The sequence below is a fragment of the Schistocerca piceifrons genome, chromosome 6 (assembly GCF_021461385.2).
Source record: "Schistocerca piceifrons isolate TAMUIC-IGC-003096 chromosome 6, iqSchPice1.1, whole genome shotgun sequence".
Lineage (NCBI taxonomy): Eukaryota > Metazoa > Arthropoda > Insecta > Orthoptera > Acrididae > Schistocerca > Schistocerca piceifrons.
In genome coordinates, this window is record NC_060143.1 from 520,207,752 (window position 1) to 520,227,003 (window position 19,252).

At 43.6% G+C, this 19,252-nt stretch overlaps 1 non-coding gene across 1 annotated transcript; it reads left to right on the forward strand.

Annotated features, from left to right (window-relative positions):
- Positions 1 to 3,324: 3,324 nt before the first annotated feature.
- Trnas-cga lies at positions 3,325 to 3,399 on the forward strand. The gene has a single exon. It is a non-coding gene; the product is annotated as a tRNA-Ser (tRNA).
- The last annotated feature ends 15,853 nt before the right edge of the window (positions 3,400 to 19,252 follow it).

Below are 19,252 nucleotides of genomic sequence, written 5' to 3' on the forward strand. Positions count from 1 at the left end.
AAAAATACATACATGGATTTTATTTAAATAATTTATTATGTAATTATATCTTTCTCAGTGTCTTCAGTCCAAATAAAATATTCAAGTGAAATAAATGTCTGTTTCCTAATTTACATCCTAGAAACGTCGGTACGGAGATCACAGATCCTGAGAAAGATTTTTTTTACCCTCTGGTGTTTCATAACACATAAGCATACGCTTCCTTACGTAACTATCACACAATGAAAGATATCCAACTCCAATGAAAGATTTGTTATGTACAGAAAACATGTAAATGCATTCTTTTCAACTTCGCCATTGCTTGAGTGAGTAAGAGGGAAAGGCATAATTTTAAGGAAAATTCCCAGACCTTTGTATAATCATGTAACAGCTTTAATGTCTGTTGGAAAACTGTTTTCAGTTCTTTCAGAATGTAAAGCTAACACAAACTGTTCCACACAAGATGCATGACGAGTTTGAAACAATACTGGTGAACTTTTACTTTGTATGGGTCTTTATTATCGACCTAATTTAAAATACCTCATTGGATGAGAATCTGGGACGATGTTCTTTGCGTCACAGGCTGGCAAAGAAGCAAGCCCAACTAAGTGTTACTGATAACTGACACTCCAGTTTTCTATAATTAACACTAATATTAAACTAATGTGCTTCATTCTACAATCTTCAACTAATATATTCCTCAAAAAGTCAAAACTACATGTCTCTCCAAATCTTGCTTTGTGAACTGAATCATCAAAGTGCTGTAGCAGTTTTAATTCATAAACTGCTCCAATTCCAGTTAGTGATCAAACGGAGTACAGTATCTCACCAAATCATGTTTGTTTTCCATCACAGTGTGACAGTCGGATGGTTCCTGAGATACCAAAGTCATACAAAACCTGTCTTCGATGTCCCGTGTATCACGATCTACATCATTTGGCAACGACAAAAACTAACCAGTCGCTTTTTTCTGCATTTCTTAAAAGTTCTTAATTACTTTTTGATATCATCTCTTAATAACTTACTCTCTTCCACGACTGATAGACATTGTCAATATCGAGTTAATGTTTGCTTAACATAACATCTCTCTTGAGCTTTTCTGCATCTTGAAACGTTTCCTCGCAATCAAGATGTACAGTATTATGTTACAAATATAGTCGAACTGCTGCACGAGCGTAATAACGTACTGAGCCCAAATACCGTTATAACGAAGTGGGAGACAAGCGTTCTTTTCGATTACATTTCTGAGGTGCTGAAAGACGTAACTGTTTTAATCAGTCGTTCTGTCTCGAGATTCAACACAGGTATCGTTTCCCGTACGCTGTGTTTCAATTTGCCTTCTCTTGGGAGATTCGTACTGGCATCGGCCAGCATTTCTGTCCGATTGTTCTAAAGTGTATGGTTACACTTCAAGAGCTTTCAGCCTACGTTTGTGAACTTTCGTCCGGAAATGATCAGTCAGTGGAGAATCATCAATAAAATATATTGCGCAACGAAAGCAATTAAAACTGTGATTTTCTAGGTTTATCCAAATCTATATTTTGATTTAGTAGCCGTCTTGCTTTCTTTCCTTCCGTATCCCCGCCAATCTCGTCAAAGACTTTCCTTCGGTGCTTAGTTCTAGAATCCTTCTTAAAATACCTATCGCCTTTATGATGCTTTTCCCGTATACCATTCTTTGGCTTAGCAACGCTTCAGTATGTCTCACGATATCACAAAATTTCACAAAATCGCTATCGATGAATCACTTACGACCACGCCCCCTTCCCTCCCCCACGGTAGATTCTATTTTGACTATATGTCTCTCCTGTTTTCCACGCTACCCACCTACGTGCCTTCCTGGAAGAGACTGTCGAAAGAAAGGAGCGGTAACCAGCAAGGAAATTCCCTAGCAGCGCCGACTCTTCCACAAAGTGAAAGATCCAATATGGAAATAATCCCTAGGATGAGACAAAGCCATTCGCTGGGATAATCTTTCTTTCAGGAAGTCGAGTGAGGTATGCGTAAGAGCTTTAGTGAAATCTGAGAAGCAGGAGATACAGTATGTAAACAGGCAGTATTCGGCACTGCGGTCAACGCCGCCTTTACAAGACAAGTGACTGGCGCAGTTGTTAGATTGGTTACTGCTACAATGGCAGGTTATCAAGATTTAAGTGAGTTTGAACGTGATGTTATAGTCGGTGCACGAACGATGGAACACAGCATCTCCGAGGTAGCGATGAAGTGGGGATATTCCCGTACGACCATTTCATGAGTGTACCGTGAATATCAGGATTCCGTTAAAACATTTAACCTGCGACATCGCTGTGGCTGCAAGAACAGGACCAACGATGACTGAAGAGAATCATTCTACGTGACAGAAGTGCAACACTTCTGCAAATTGCTGCGGATTTCAATGCTGGGTCATCAACAACTGTCAGCAAGCGAACCATTCAATGAAACACCATCGATACGGGCTTTCGGAGTCGAAGGCCCATACGCGTACCCTTGATTACTGCACAACACAAAGCTTTACGCCTCGCCTGGGTCTGTCAACACCGACATTGGACTGTAGCTGACTGGAAACATGTTGCCTGGTCGGACGAGTCTCGTTTCAAATTGTATCGAGCGGATGGGCCCTGTATGTCGGCAGGGGCGTGTACATGCTCGTGAAGGCTGTATAATGGCGTGGGGCGTGTGTAGTTGGAGTGGTATGGAATCCCCGATACAGCTGGATACGACTTTGACAGGTGACACGTGAGTAAGCATCCTGTCTGATTACCTGCAACCATTCATGTCCATTGTGCATTCTGAAGGGCCTACTAAAGTCCAGCCGGACAATGGGACACCCCCAAAAGTCGAGAATTGCTGCAGAGTGTCTCCAGGAACACTCTTCTGAAATTTAACACTTCCGCTGGCCATAAACTCCCCAGACATGGACATCATTGAACAGATCTGGGATGCCTTGCAACGTGCTGTTTATAAGAGATCTCCACCCCCTCGTACTCTTACGGATTTATGAGCAGCCCTGCAGGATTCATGGTGTCAGTTCAATCCAGCACTACTTTAGACTTTAGTCGAATTCATGCCACATCGTGTTGTGGCACTTCAGCGTGCTCGCGGAGGCCTTACAGGATATTAGGCAGGTGTACCGGTTTCTTTGGTTATTCAGAGTATAATTACTTGCAGTTTCGTCAGGTAAATCAAGCAAACATAACACTTTTATAATATTACTGTTCAAAAGAAGAAATTAATATTTTTCAAGATGAAACTTCCTGGCAGATTAAAACTGTGTGCCCGACCTAAACTCGAACTCGGGAACTTTGCCTTTCGCGGGCAAGTGCTGTGAGTACCGGGCGTGAGTTGTGCTTCGGTAGCTCAGTTGGTAGAGCATTTGCCCGCGAAAGGCAAAGGTCCCGAGTTCGAGTCTCGGCCGGGCACACAGTTTTAATCTGCCAGGAAGTTTCATATCAGCGCACACTCAGCTGCAGAGTGAAAATCTCATTCTGTTTTTCAAGATGGTAATATTAACTCGTTGTTATTAATCGCGTGTGTGTAGTGTCTCTGTTTGTGTCTCTGTGAAGGACAATATCCCAAACAACGTCGACTTCTCCCAAAGCATACGTAATTTCGTACACGTAGACAAGTTACTCTCGTGGTGGAGAAGCAGCTGCCGACTCCGACGGTTGTGTGTAAAATTGTTTGAAATGCAACAGACTGTATTCTGACCGTTACTAAACTCCACATTAACATTGCATGTTGCTTGTGAATCTAAAACAACACCAGTTATACAATATGGCGGCTAACAATGTCTGTTTCACTGCACACACTCCTACACGTCATCTCGTTGTCCTCTCTCGTAACGAAGTAATGTCAGATTTCGCTTTTCTTACTTTTCTTCACTCGTCATGGAGCAAACGCTAAAAAAAATCCAGGAATAAATATATCTCTCGCACAGGCGAAGAGCACCACCTGGCGATAAATATTAACTTTAAATCGTAATGGCAAGGTCGGCTGATCGATTCACAATTTCTACCGACCAGCACTGGCAAACGGGTTTAACTCTTGGCCGTTAATTGCGCTTGTAATAAGAAAGTACCGCCCAGGCGTGTTGCGAACACTTTCATGCCCCTATGGTCTGTAACATTTGTATATATACAGATATTTTAAGTTCGGTCTTAAGATGATCTGCTAAATACGGCGCAGTCATATTCTTTGTAGCAAATCGGCACTTAACCTTCGCACAGGCAAACTTTTCTTGAAAACACTTTTGAATTAGTTTGTAACTGTATTCCATCGAAGGGTCTCATATATATATCATGTCTATCACCGTGAGCAACGGGAAATATCCCGTTACATTTATTCCATCGTACTTCAAGAAGTGTTACAATTCTTTTGCAAAAAAGGGACATAAGATGCAACTTTTTGGAGAGTTCACAAAATAGCATAATTTAACGACGGCGGCATTGCTAAGTAAAACAAAGAAATATTTTAGCCAGACTGCATGAAAAACAATAACACAAGTTAGGAATGTCGTGTCATTGCACTATCTAACTTAAAACCTGAACAGTTGCCAATACTGGCGCTATTTCATACTAAGCAACAGTCGTATTTTTGCATTATGGGCATCAGTGGATCATGTGACTCTAGCAAAAGAAGACAAAACGTCACGCAGAGTGCTAATGCCTAAAAAACAAACTTCACCGAGGACGCGAAAGAAGGTGCATGGTAACAATGGTGCCAGTTCTCTTACATCCCGATGCAATTTCATTGTTTCGTCGTCAATGGGGTGGTACAAGGGTTACAGTAAACCTGCAGTTTTGCATCGGAAGCAACCACTGGACTCCCAGCCAAGGTTCAAAGCACAGACCGTTTGAAGCATTATTCCCCTGGACAGAAGTCGGCATGGTGCCTGTTGTATTCAGTCCCGTGCAATTTCTGTGTTTCGTTGTCAATGTGAAAGACGAAGGGTTACAGTAAACCTGCAGTGGTGCATCGCAAACAAGTACTGGACTCCCGGAAAAGGTTCCAATCAGATAAGGTTTGAAGCGTAACTCCCCTGGACAGAAGTCGGCATGGTGACGGGTTGTATTCAATCCCGATGGTATTTCAGTGTTTCGTCATCAATATGTAGGTCCAAGAGTTACAGTAAACCTGGAGTTGTGCATCAGAAACAACTACTGTACTCCCAGGTAAAGTTCTAAGTACAGAACGATTAAAGCGTTACTCGCCTGGTGCTTCTTGTATTCAATCCCGATGCAGTTTCAATGCTTCGTCGTCGATGTGAAGGTCCAAGAGTTACAGTAAACCGGCATCGCGCAACGGAAACGTCTACTGGACTCCCAGAAAAGTTCCAACCACAGAACGTTTGAAGCGTTACTCGCCGGGACAATAGTCCGCATGGTGCCTGTTGTACCCAATCGCGATGGAATTTCTGTGTTTCGTCGTCAATGTGAAGGCCCAAGGGTTACAGTAATAATGCAGTGGTGCATCGGAAACAACTACAGGACTCATAGAAAATGTTCCAAGCAGAAATCGTTTGAAGCGTTACTCCCCTGGACAGAAGTAGACATGTTACACGTTGGACTCACTACCGATGCACTTTGTGTGTTTGATGATCAATGTGAAGCTCCAAGCGTAACAGTAAACCTGTATTGGTGGATCGGAAATAACTACAGAACTCCCAGAAAACGATCTAAGCAGATACCAAATGAAGCGTTACTCCCCTGGACAGAAGTAGACATGTTATACGTTTTAATCAATCCTGATGCAATTTCTACGTTTGATGGTCAATGTGAAGCTCCAAGCGTTTCAGTAAACCTCCATTGGTGCATCGGAAACAACTACAGGACTCATAGAAATTTGTCCAAGCAGACAACGTTTGAGGCGTTAATCCCCTGGACAGAAGTAGACATGTTATACGTTGTAATCAATCGCGATGCAATTTCTGTGTTTCGTCGTCAATGTGAAGGCCCAAGGGTTACAGTAATAATGCAGTGGTGCATCGGAAACAACTACAGGACTCATAGAAAATGTTCCAAGCAGAAATCGTTTGAAGCGTTACTCCCCTGGACAGAAGTAAACATGTTACACGTTGGACTCACTACCGATGCACTTTGTGTGTTTGAAGGTCAATGTGAAACTCCAAGCGTTACAGTAAACCTACATTGGTGCATTGGGAACATATACAGATCTCCCAGAAAATGTTCCAAGCAGATTCCGTCTGAAGCGTGACTCCCCTGGACAGAAGAAGACATATTATACGTTGTAATCAATCGCGATGCAATTTCTGTCTTTGAAGGTCAATGTGAAGCTCCAAGCGTTACAGTAAACCTGCATTGGTGCATCAGAAACAACTACAGGTCTCCCAGAAAATGTTCCAAGCGGATACCGTTTGAAGCGTTACTCGCCTGGACAGATGTCGTAATGGTGCATGTTGTATTCATTACAGTTGCAGTTTCTTTGTTTAATAGTCAATGTGAAGGTCCAAAGGTTACAGTTAACCTGTATTGAGGTATCGAAAAAAACTACAGGACTCCCAGAAAATGATCCAAGCAGATACCGATTGAAGCGTTACTCCCCTGGACAGAGGTAGACATGTTATACGTTGTAATCAATCGCGATGCAGTTTCAGTGTCTGATGGTCAGTGTGAAGCTCCAAGCGTTACAGTATATCTGCATTGGTCCATCGGAAACAACTACAGATCTCCCAGAAAATGTTCCAAGCAGATACCGCTTGAAACATTACTCCCCTGGACAGAAAAAGACATGTTATACGTTGTAATCAATCGCGATGCAATTTCTGTGTTTGATGGTCAATGTGAAGCTCCAAGCGTTACAGTAAACCTACATTGGTGCATCGGAAACAAGTACAGGTCTCCCAGAAAATGTTCCAAGCAGATACCGTTTGAAGCGTTACTCCCCTGGCAGAAGTCGGCATGGTATATAATGTTTTCAATGATGACGCAATTTCCGTGTTTGATGGTCAATGCGAAGGTCCAAGAGTTACAGTAAACCTGCAGTGGTGCATGGGAAACAACTACAGGACTCCCAGAAAATGTTCCAAGTAGATACCCTTTTAAACTCTACTCCCCTGGACAGAGGTAGACATGTTGTACGTTAAAATCAATCCCGATGCAATTTCTGTGTTTGATGGTCAATGTGAAGCTCCAAGCGTTACGGTAAATCTGCTTTAGTGCATCGGAAACAACTACAGGACTCCTAGAAAATGTTCCAAGCAGATACCTTTTGAAACGTTACTCCCCTGGACAGAAGTAGACATGTTATACGTTGTAATCAATCGCGATCCAATTTCTGTGTTTGATGGTCAATGTGAAGCTCCAAGCGTTACAGTAAACCTACATTGGTGCATCGGAAACAAGTACAGGTCTCCCAGAAAATGTTCCAAGCAGATACCGTTTGAAGCGTTACTCCCCTGGCAGAAGTCGCCATGGTATATGTTGTTTTCAATCATGACGCAATTTCTGTGTTTGATGGTCAATGCGAACGTCCAAGGGATACAGTAAATTTGCAGTGGTGCATCGGAAACAACTACAGGACTCCTACAAAATATTCGAAGCAGATACCGTTTGAAGCGTAACTCGATTGGACAGATGTGGTAATGGTGCATGTTCTATTCAATACAGATGCAATTTCTGTGTTTGATGGTAAATGGGAAGGTCCAAGGTTTACCGTAAACCTCCAGTGGTGCATCGGAACAACTTCCAGACTCCCAGAAAATATTCCAAGCATATACCGTTTGAAGCGTGACTCCTCTGGACAGGAATAGCCATGCTACATGTTGTCGATTCAATTTCAGTGTTTGACTGTCAATATAAAGGTCCATGGGCTACAGTAAACCTACAGTCGTGCATCGGAAACATCCACAGGACTCACAGAAAATGTTCGAAGCAGATACAGTTTGAAGCGTTACTCCCCTCGACAGAGGTAGACATGTTATACGTTGTAATCAATCCCCTTGCAATATCTGAGTTTAATGGTCAATGTGAAGGTCTAGGGGTTAAAGTAAATCTGCTGTGGTGCATCGGAAACAACTACAGGACTCCCAGAAAATGTTCGAAGCAGATGCATTTTGAAGCGTTACTCACCTGGACCGATGTCGTAATGGTGCCTCCTGTATTAAATCCCGATGCAATTTCTTTGTTTGATGGTCAATGCGAAGGTCTAGGACTGACACGAAATCTGCAGTGGTGCATCGGAAACAACTAAAGGACTCACAGAAAATGTTCGAAGTAGGTACCGTTTGAAGCGTTACTCGCCTGGACAGACGCCGTCATGGTGCATGTTGTATTTAATACTGATGCAATTTCTGTGTTTGATAGTCAATGCGAAGCTCGAAGGGTTATAGTAAACCTGCAGTGGGGCATCGGAAACAACTGCCGAAGTCTCATAAAATGGTCCAAGCACTTACCGTTTGAAGCGTTACTCCTCTGGACAGGAGTAGACATGCAATACGTTGCATTTAATCCCGATGCAATTTCTGTGTTTGATGGTCAGTGCGAAGATCCAAGGTTAACAGTAAATCTGCAGTGGTGCATCGGAAACAAGTACAGGACTCCCAGAAAATGTTCTAAGCAGATACCGTTTGAAACTTTACTCGCATGGACAGATGTCGTAATGGTGCATGTTGTATTAAATCCCGATGCATTTTCTGTGTTTGATGGTCAATGCGAATGTCCAAGGGTCACAGTAAACCGGCAGTGGTGCATCGGAAAGAACAACAGGACTCCCAGAAAATGGTCTAAACGGATACAGTTTGAAGCATTACTCCCCTGGACAGAAGAAGACATGTTATACGTAGTAATCAATCGCCATGCAATTTCTGTGTATGATGGTCAATGTGAAGTTCCAAGCGTCACAGTAAACCTGCATTGGTGCATCGCCATCAACTACAGGTACCCAGAAAATGTTCCAAGCAGATACCGTTTGTAGCGTTACTCCCCTGGGCAGTAGTCGGCATGGTATTTGTTGTTTTCAATCATGACGCAATTTCTGTGTTTGATGGTCAATTTAAAGGTCCAAGGGCTACAGTATACCTACAGTCGTGCATCGGAAACAACCACAGGACTCCCAGAAAATGTTCCAAGGAGATACCGTTTGAAGGGTTCTCCCCTGGGCAGAAGTGGGCATGTTGCCTGTTGTATTCAATACCGATGAAATAACTCTGTATGATGGTCAATGCGAAGGTCGAACGGTTAAAGTAAATCTGCAGTGGTGCGTCGGAAACAACAACAGGACACCCAGAAAATTTTCAAAGCAGATACCAATTGAAGAGTTACTCGCCTGGACAGATGCGTAATGATGCATATTGTAATCAATACCGATGCAATTTCATTGTTTGGTGTTTAATGTGAAGGCCCAAGGGCTACAGTAATCCTGCAGTGGTGCATCGGAAACAACTACAGGACACATAGAAAATGTTCAAGCAGAAAACGTTTGAAGCGCTACTCCCCTGGACAGAAGTAGACATGTTACACGTTGTACTCACTACCGATGCAATTTGTGTGTCTGAAGATCAATGTGAAGCTCCAAGCTTTACAGTAAACCTGTATTGGTGGATCGGAAATAACTACAGGACTCCCAGAAAACGATCTAAGCAGATACCGATTGAAGCGTTATTCCCCTGGACAGAAGTAGACATGTTACACGTTTTAATGAAATCTGATGCAATTTCTGTGTTTGATGGCCAATGCGAAGATCCAAGGTTTACAGGAAATCTGCAGTGGTCGCATCGGAAACAAGTACAGGACTCCCAGAAAATATTCTAAGCAGATACCGTTTGAAGCTTTACTCGCATGGACAGATGTCGTAATGGTGCATGTTGTATTCAATCCCGATGCATTTTCTGAGTTTGATGGTCAATGCGAAGGTCCAAGGGTCACAGTAAACCGGCAGTGGTGCATCGGAAACAACAACATGACTCCCAGAAAATGGTCTAAACAAATACAGTCTGAAGCATTACTCCCCTGGACAGAAGTAGACAATTAATACGTTATAATCAATCCCGATGCAATATCTGTGTTTGATGGTCAATGTGAAGCTCCAAGCGTTACAGAAAACCTGCATTGGTGCATCGGAAACAACTACAGGTCCCCCAGAAAATGTTCCAAGCAGATACCGTTTGAAGCGTTACTCCCCCAGGCAGAAGTCGGCATGGTATATGTTGTTTTCAATCATGACGCAATTTCTGTGTTTGATGGTCAATACGAAGTTCCATGGGTTACAGTAAATCTGCAGTGGTGCATCGGAAACACCCACAGGACTCCCAGAAAATGTTCCAAAAAGATACCGTTTTAAGCTCTACTCCCCTGGACAGAGGTAGACATGTTATACGTTGTAATCAATCCCGATGCAATTTCTGTGTTTGATGGTCAATGTGAAGCTCCAAGCGTTACGGTAAATCGGCATTAGTGCATCGGAAACAACTACAGGACTCATAGAAAATGTTCCAAGCAGAAAACGTTTGAAGCGCTACTCCACTGGACAGAAGTAGGAGTGTTACACGTTGTACTCACTACCGATGCACTTTGTGTGTTTGATGATCAATGTGAAGCTCCAAGCGTTACAGTAAACCTGTATTGGTGGATCGGAAATAACTACAGAACTCCCAGAAAACGATGTAAGCAGATAGCGATTGAAGCGTTACTCCCCTGGACAGAAGTAGACATGTTACACGTTTTAATCAATCCTGATGCAATTTCTGTGTTTGATGGTCAATGTGAAGCTCCAAGCGTATCAGTAAACCTCCATTGGTGCATCGGAAACAACTACAGGACTCATAGAAAATGTTCCAAGCAGAAAACGTTTGAGGCGTTAATCCACTGGGCAGAAGTAGACATGTTATACGTTGTAATCAATCACGATGCAATTTCTGTGTTTGAAGGTCAATGTGAACCTCCAAGCGTTACAGTAAACCTGCATTGGTGCATCGGAAACAACTACAGATCTCCCGGAAAATGTTCCAAGCAGATTCCGTCTGAAGCGTGACTCCCCTGGACAGAAGAAGACATATTATACGTTGTAAGCAATCGCAATGCAATTTCTGTCTTTGAAGGTCAATGTGAAGCTCCAAGCGTTACAGTAAACCTGCATTGGTGCATCGGAAACAACTACAGGTCTCCCAGAAAATGTTCCAAGCGGATACCGTTTGAAGCGTTACTCCCCCAGGCAGAAGTCGGCATGGTATATGTTGTTTTCAATCATGACGCAATTTCTGTGTTTGATGGTCAATACGAAGTTCCATGGGTTACAGTAAATCTGCAGTGGTGCATCGGAAACCACTAGAAGACTCCCAGAAAATGTTCGAAGCAGATACCGTTAGATGCGTTACTCGCCCGGACAGAGGTCGTAATGGTGCATGTTGTATTTAATACAGTTGCAGTTTCTTTGTTTAATAGTCAATGTGAAGGTCCAAGGGTACAGTAAACCTGTATTGAGGCATCGAAAAAAACTACAGGACTCACAGAAAATGATCCAAGCAGATACCGATTGAAGCGTTACTCCCCTGGACAGAGGTAGACATGTTATACGTTGTAATCAATCGCGATGCAGTTTCAGTGTTTGATGGTCAATGGGAAGGTCCAAGGGCCTCAGTATACCGGCAGTGGTGCATCGGAAACAACTGCTGGACTCTCAGAAAATGTTCCAAGCAGATACCGTTTGAAGCATTACTCCCCTGGGCAGAAGTCGGCATAGTGCATGTTGTATTCAATACCGATGCAATTTCTGTGTTTTATTGTCAACGCGAAGGTCCTAGGGTTACAGTAAATCTGCAGTGGTGCATCGGAAACAACTACATGACTCCCAGAAAATGTTCCAAGCAGATACCGTATGGAGCGTTCCTCGCCTGGACAGATGTCGTAATCGTGCATATTGTATTCAATACCGATGCAATGTCTTTGTTTGAAGGTCAATGTGAAGGTCCAGGGGTTACAGTAAATCTGCAGTGCTGAATCGGAAACTGCTACAGGACTCCCAGAAAATGTTTTAAGCAAATTCCGTTTGAAGCGTTACTCCCCTGGACAGAAGTAGACTGGTTATATGTTGTATTCAATCAGGACGCAATTTCTGTGTTTGATGGTCAATGGGAAAACAAGGGTTACAGTAAACCTGGAGTGTTGCATTGGAAACTAGTACAGTATTCCCAGAAAATGTTCCAAGCAGATAGGGTTTGAAGCGTTACTCCCCTGGACAGAGGTAGACATGGAACATGTTTTATTCACTCCCGATGCAATTTCTGTGTTTGATGGTTAATGTGAAGGTCCAAGGGTTACAGTAAACCTGCCTTGGTGCATCGGAAACAACTACTTGACTCCTAGAAAAGGTTCCACGCACAGACCATTTGAATCGTTACTCGTCTGGACATTAGTCGAGATGATACCTGTTATATTCAATCCCGATGTTATTTCTGTGCTTCATCGTCAATATAAAGTGCAACGGTTACAGTAACCCTGAACTTGTGCATCGGAAACAACTACTTGACTGCCAGGATAGTTTATAATCACAGACAGTTTCAATAGTTGCACCGATGGTCAGAAGTCGGCAAGGTGAGTGTTGTCTTTAATCCCAATGGAATATCTGTGCTTCGTCGTAAATGTGGTGGTCCAACTGTTACAGTAAACCTGCAGTGGTGCTTCGCAAGCAACTACTGGACTCTCAGTAAAGTACCAAGGACAGAACGATTAAAGCGTTACTTTCGTGGACAATAGTCGGCATGGTGACTGTTGCATTCAAACCTAAGTCACTTCCAGAAAAAGTAACAAGCAGCTAGTGGGTGATGCGTTACTTCCCTGGACAAAAGCCGGAACGATGCCTATTGTATTCAGTCCCGATGGAATTTCTGTGTTTGATGGTCAATGTGAACGTCCAAGGGCTACAGTAAACCCGCCGTGGTGAAACATCGTGGCAGATTAAAACTGTGTGTCGGACCGAAACTCGAACTCGGGACCTTTGCCTTTCGCGGGCAAGTGCTACTTCTGGAATGTTCGCAGGAGAGCTTCTGTAACGTTTGGAAGGTAGGAGACGAATTAGAGGCGGAATTGAAGCTCTGAGAACGGGGCGTGAGTCATGCTTGGGTACCTCAGTAGGTAGAGCATTTTCCTGCGAAAGGTAAAGGACCCGAGTTCGAGTCTCGGTCGGCATACAGTTCAATCTGCCAGGAAGTTTTATATCAGCACACACTCCGCTGTAGAGTGAAAATTTCACTCTGCAGTGGTGCATCGGAAACAACTACAGGACTCGCAGAAAATGTTCTCAACAGACACAGTTTGAAGCGTTACTCCCCAGAGCAGAAGTCGCCATATTGCATTTTGTATTGAATCCCGATGCAATTTCTGTGTATCGTCTTCAATGTGAAGATCCAAGCGTTACAGGAAAACTGCATTTGTGCATCGGAAACAAACACTGGACTCCCAGAGATGGTATCAAGCAGATACAGGGTGAAGCGTTACTTCCGTGGCCAGAAGTCGGCCTGGTACCTATTGTATTCAATCCCGATGTAATTTCTGTATTTCGTTGTCAATGTGCACTTCCAAGGGTTACAGTAAACCTACAGTAGTGCATCAGAAACAACTACTGGGCACCCAGAAAGAGTACCAAGCACACACCGTTTGAGGCGTTACACCCCTGGACAGAAGTCGGTATGGTGCCTGTTGTATTCAGTGTCGATGCAATTTCTGTGTTTCATCGTTGATATGGAGGTCCATGGGTTACAGTAAAACTGCAGAGGTGCATCGGAAACAACTACAGGACTCTCAGAAAATGTTCGAAGCAGATACCATTTGATGCGTTACTCCCCCACACAGAAATCGGCATGGTGCATGTTATATTCAATCCCGATGCAAATTCTGTGTTTCATGGTCACTGTGAAGGTCCACGTGTTACAGTAAACCTGCAGTTGTGCATCAGATACAACTACTGGTCTCCCAGGAATGGTTCCAAGCACAGAATGTTTGATGTGCTACTCCCCTAACATGTAGTCGCCATGAGGTGTTGTATTCAATCAAATTTCTGAGTTTCGTCGTCGATGTGAAGATCCAATAGTTACAGTAAACCTGCATCGGAAACATCTACTAATCTCCCCGAAAAGTTCCATGCACAGAACGATTGTAGCGTTACTTGCCTAGACAATAGTCGGCATGATGCTTGTTGTATTCAATCCCGTGCAATGTCTGTGCAACGTCTTCAATGTGAAGATCGAAGCGTTACAGTATAACTGCAGTCGTGCATCGGAAACAAATACTGGACTCCCAGAGAAAGTATCAAGCAGATAGTGGGTGAAGCGTTACATCCCTGGCCAAAAGACGGAGAGGTTCCTATTGTATTCAATCCCGATGAAATTTCTGTATATCGTCTTCAATGTGAAGATCCAAGAGTTACAGGAACTCTGCAATGGGGCATCGGAAACAACTGCTACACTACCAGAAAAGTTACATGCACAGAAACATTGAAGCGTTACTTGCCTAGACAATACTCGGCATGATGTTTGTTCTATTCAATCCCGTGCAATTTCTGTGTATTGTCTTCAATGTGAAGATCGAAGCATTACAGTAAAACTGCAGTCGTGCATCGGAAACAAATACTGGACTCCCAGAGAAAGTATCAAACAGATACTGGTTGAAGCGTCACTTCCCTCGCCAAAAGTCGGCAAGGTACCTATTGTATTCAATGCTGATGCAATTTTTGTGTTTCGTCGTCAATGTAAACGTCCAAGGGTTACAGTAATCCTGCAGTGGTGCATCGGAAACAACTACTATACTACCAGAAAAGGTACCAAGCAGATACCGTGTGGAGCGCTGCTCCCCTGGACAGAAGCCGGCATGATGGCTATAGCATTGAATACTGAAGCAATTTCTGTGTTTTGTCGTGAATCTGATGGTCCAAGGGTTACTGCAGTGGTGCATCGTAAACAACTACTGGACACCCAGGAAAGTTTCCAAGCACAGACTGTTTCAAGCTTTACTCACCTGGACAGTAGTCGGCATGGTGACTGTTGTGTTCAATCCCGATGCAATTTCTATGTTTTATTTTCAAAGTGAAATTACAAGCGTTACAGTGGAACAGTAGTTGTGCACCGGGAACAATTAGTGGACCACGAGAAAAGGAACTATGCAGATACCGTGTGAAGCGTTATTCCCCTGGACCAAAGTCAGCATGGTGCATGTTGTACTCAACCCCGATGTAACTTCAGTGTTTCGTCGTCAATGTGAACGTCCTAGGGTTACAGTTAAACTGCAGTGGTGTAACGGAATTAACATCTGGACTGCAATAAAAGATTCCAAGCAGATACCGTTTGAAGCGTTACACCCCTGGACACAAGAGGGTATGGTGCCTGTAGTACTCAATCCCAATGCAATTCCTGTGTTTCGTCGTCAATGTGAAGGTCCAAGGGTTACAGTAACCATGGAGTTGTCCATCGGGAACATCTACTGGAATCCCAGAAAAGTTCCAACCACACAACGATTGAAGCGTTACTCGCCTGGAATCCGGTCGGCAAGGTGCATTTTGTATTCAATACCGATGCAATCTCTGTGTTTCTTCGTCAGTCTGAAGGTTCAAGGTTTACAGTCAAGCTGTAGTGGTGCATCGTAAACAACTACAGGACACCCACAAAAGGTTCTAGGACAGACCGTTTGAAGCGTTACTCGTCAGGACAGTAGGCGACATGGTGCCTGCTGTGTTCAATCCCGATGTATTTTTTGTAATTCGTCGTCAATGTCTAGGTAAAACGGTTACAATAACCCTGCAGTTGATCATCGGAAACGTCTGCTGGACTCCCAGTCAAGGTTCCATATCACAGACTGTTTGAAGCGTTGCTCCCCTGGCCAAAATTCGGCATGGTGCCTATTGTATTCAATCCGGATGCAATTCCTGTGTTTCGTCGTCAATGTGAAGGTCCAAGGGTGACAGTAACCATGGAGTTGTCCATCGGGAACATCTACTGGAATCCCAGAAAAGTTCCAACCACACAACAATTGAAGCGTTACTCGCCTGGACTCTGGTCGGTAAGGTGCATTTTGTATTTAATACTAATGCAATGTCTGTTTTTCGTCGTCAGTCTGAAGGTCCAAGGGTTACAGTCAACCTGCAGTGATGCATTGTAAACAACTACTGGCCACTCAGGAAATGTTCCAGCCACAGACCGTTTGAATCGTTATTCACCTGGACAGTAGTTGACATGCAGCTTGTTGTATTCAATCCCGGTGCAATTTCTGTGTTTTGTCTTCAGTGTGATGATCCAAGCGTTACAGTAAAACTACAGTGGTGCATCGGAAGCAACTACTGGACTCCTAGAAAAGGTTCCAAACAACGACCGTTTGAAGCGTTACTCGTTGGAGAGCAGTCTACATTGTGGCTGTTGTATTCAATACCTATATGATTCCTGTGTATCGTCTTCAATGTGAAGATCCAAGCGTTACAGTCGAATTGCTGCGGCGCATCGGGAACAAATACTGGACTCCCAGAGAAGGAATCAAGAAGATACTGGGTGAAGCGCAACTCCCCTGGCCAAAAGTCGACAGGGTGCCTATTTTATTCTATCCCGTCGCAATGTCTGTGATTCGTCGTCAATGTGAAAGTCCAAGGGTTACTGTAAACCTGCAGTGGTGCATCCAAAACCACTACTGGACTCCCAGGAAAGGTACCAAGCAGATACCATTTGAAGCGTTAATCCCCTGGACAGAACTCGTCATGGTGCCTATTGTATTCAATACCGATGCAATTTATGTGTATCAGCGTCAATGTGAAAATCCAAGGGTTACGGTAAACCTGCAGAAGTGCTTGGGAAGCAAATACTGGACTCCCAGGATAGGTTCCAAGCACAGTAAGTTTGAAGCGTTACTCGCCTGGACTGTAGTCGTGAAGGTGCATGTTGTATTCAATAGCGATGCAAATTCTGTGTTTCGTCGTCAATCAGAAAGGTCTAGGGGTAACAGTCAACATGCAGTGGTGCATCGTAAACCACTACTGGACTCCCAGGAAAGGTTCCAAGCACCGACCATTTCAAGCGTTCCTCGTCTGGACAGTTGTCGAGATTGTGCCTGTTGTATTCAAACCCGATGAAATTTCTGTGTTTCGTCGTCAATGAGAAGATTCAAGCGTTACAGAAAAACTGCAGTGGTACATCGGAAGCTACCAGTGCACTCCCAGAAAAGGTAAAAAGCAGATACGGTGTGAAGGGTTACTCCCCTGGACAGTAGTCGGCATGGTGCCTGTTGTTTGAATCTTGCAACTTCTGTGTTTTGTTGTCAATGTGAATGTCCAAGGGTTACAGTTAACCTGCAGCGGTGCATCGAAAACAACTACTGAACTCCCATAAAATGTCACAAGCACATTGTTTGAAGCGTTATTCGTCTAAACAGTACTCTGCATGGTGTCTGTTGTATTCAGTACCGATTTCTGTGTTTCGTCTTCAATGTGATGGTCCAAGGGTTGCAGTAAACCTGCACTGATGAATCGGAAACAACTACTAGTCTCCCAGAAAAGGTTCCAAGCAGATACCACTTGAAGCGTTATTCCCCTGGGCGGATGTCGGCATGGTGCCTTTTGTATTCATTCGGATGCAAATTCTGTGTTTCAGCGTAAATGTGAATGTCCAAGGGTTACAGTAAATCCGCAATGGTGCATCGGAAACAACTACTGGACTCCCAGAAAACTTCCAAGCAGATGCTCTTTTAAGCTTTACCCCTCCGGACAGAAGTCGGTATGGTGCCTGTTGTGTTCAATCCCGATGCAATTTCCGTGTTCCGTCGTCAATGTGATTGTCCAAGGCTTACAGACATCCTGCAGTAGTGCATCGGAAACAGCTACTGGAAACCCAGGAAGGTTCCAAGCACAGACCGTTTGAAGCGTTTCTCACCTTGTCAGTAGTCGGCATAGTGCTTGTGGTATTCAATCACGATGCAATTTCTGTGTTTCTTCGGCAATGTGGAGGACCAACAGTTAGAGTAACCATGCAGATGTGCATCGGAAACAACTACTAGACTCCTAAGCAAGGTTCCATAGCACAGACCGTTTGAAGCATTGCTCCCGTGGATAGAAATCGACATGGTGAGTGTTGTATTCAATCCCAATGCAACTTCTGTGTTCCGTCGTAAATGTGAACGTTCAAGTATTACAGTAAACATGTGGTGGTGCATCGGAAACAACTACTGGTCTCCCTGAAAAGGTACCAAGCAGATATCGTTTGAAGCGTTACTTCCCTGGACAGATGTCGGTATGGTGCCTCTTGTATTCACTCCCGATGCCATTTCTGTGTTTCAGCGTCACTGTGTAGGTCCAAGTGTTACAGTAAACCTCGCAGCGGTGCATCGGAAACAACTACTGGACTCCCAGGATAGGTTCCAAGCACAGACCGTTTGATGTGTTACTCGCCCCTGATAAAATTTGGCATGGTGCCTGTTGTATTCAATCCCCATGCAATATCCGTGTTTCAGCGTCAATGTGAATATCCATGGGTTACAGTAAATCTGCAGTTCTGCATCTGAAACGACTGCTGGACTCCCAGAAAAAGTTCCAAGTAGATACGGTTTGAAGCTTTATCCCTCTCGACAGAAGTCCGTATGGTGCCTGTTGATTACAATCGCTATACTATCTCTGTGTTTCATCGATAATGTCTAGGTCCAAGGGATACAGTAAAAATGCAGTGGTGCATCGGTAACAACTACTGGACTCCCAGAAAAGGTTCCAAGCAGATACCCGTTTGAGCGTTACTCCCTTGGGCAGAAGTCGACATGGTGCCTGTTATATTAAATCCTTATGGAATTTCTTTGTTTCATCGTCAGTGTGAAGGTCCAAGATTGTAGTAAACCTGCAGTGGTGCATTGGAAAAAAAGCTATTGGACTCCGAGGAAAGGTTCCAAGCACAGACCACTTGAAGCGTTACTCCTAAGGACGGAAAATGCAGTAGTGCTTGTTGTATTCAATCCCGTTGCAATTCTTCGTCAATGTACGTCGGTAAGCTTCCGCGTGGGTTCGATTCTCTCAAATTATTACCAACGCGGTCTTTTCTCGAGATATATGCATGATGGGTCTATGTATTGGTTGACTGGTTGACTCAAGTGAGGTGAAACTCATATAGACATGAAATTCGTATTACATGTCTCTGTTGCAATCTCATCAGAATGTTTGAAATCGATTGAAGAATTTCGCACAGACATGGCCAAAAAACTGAAAATACAAATTAAAAAATGAACTTCTTAATAAAGCATGTGTTTAAAACGTACTATAAAGTATAAAATAAATTCTCCTATTCCTATTCTGTTTCTTAATCGCATAT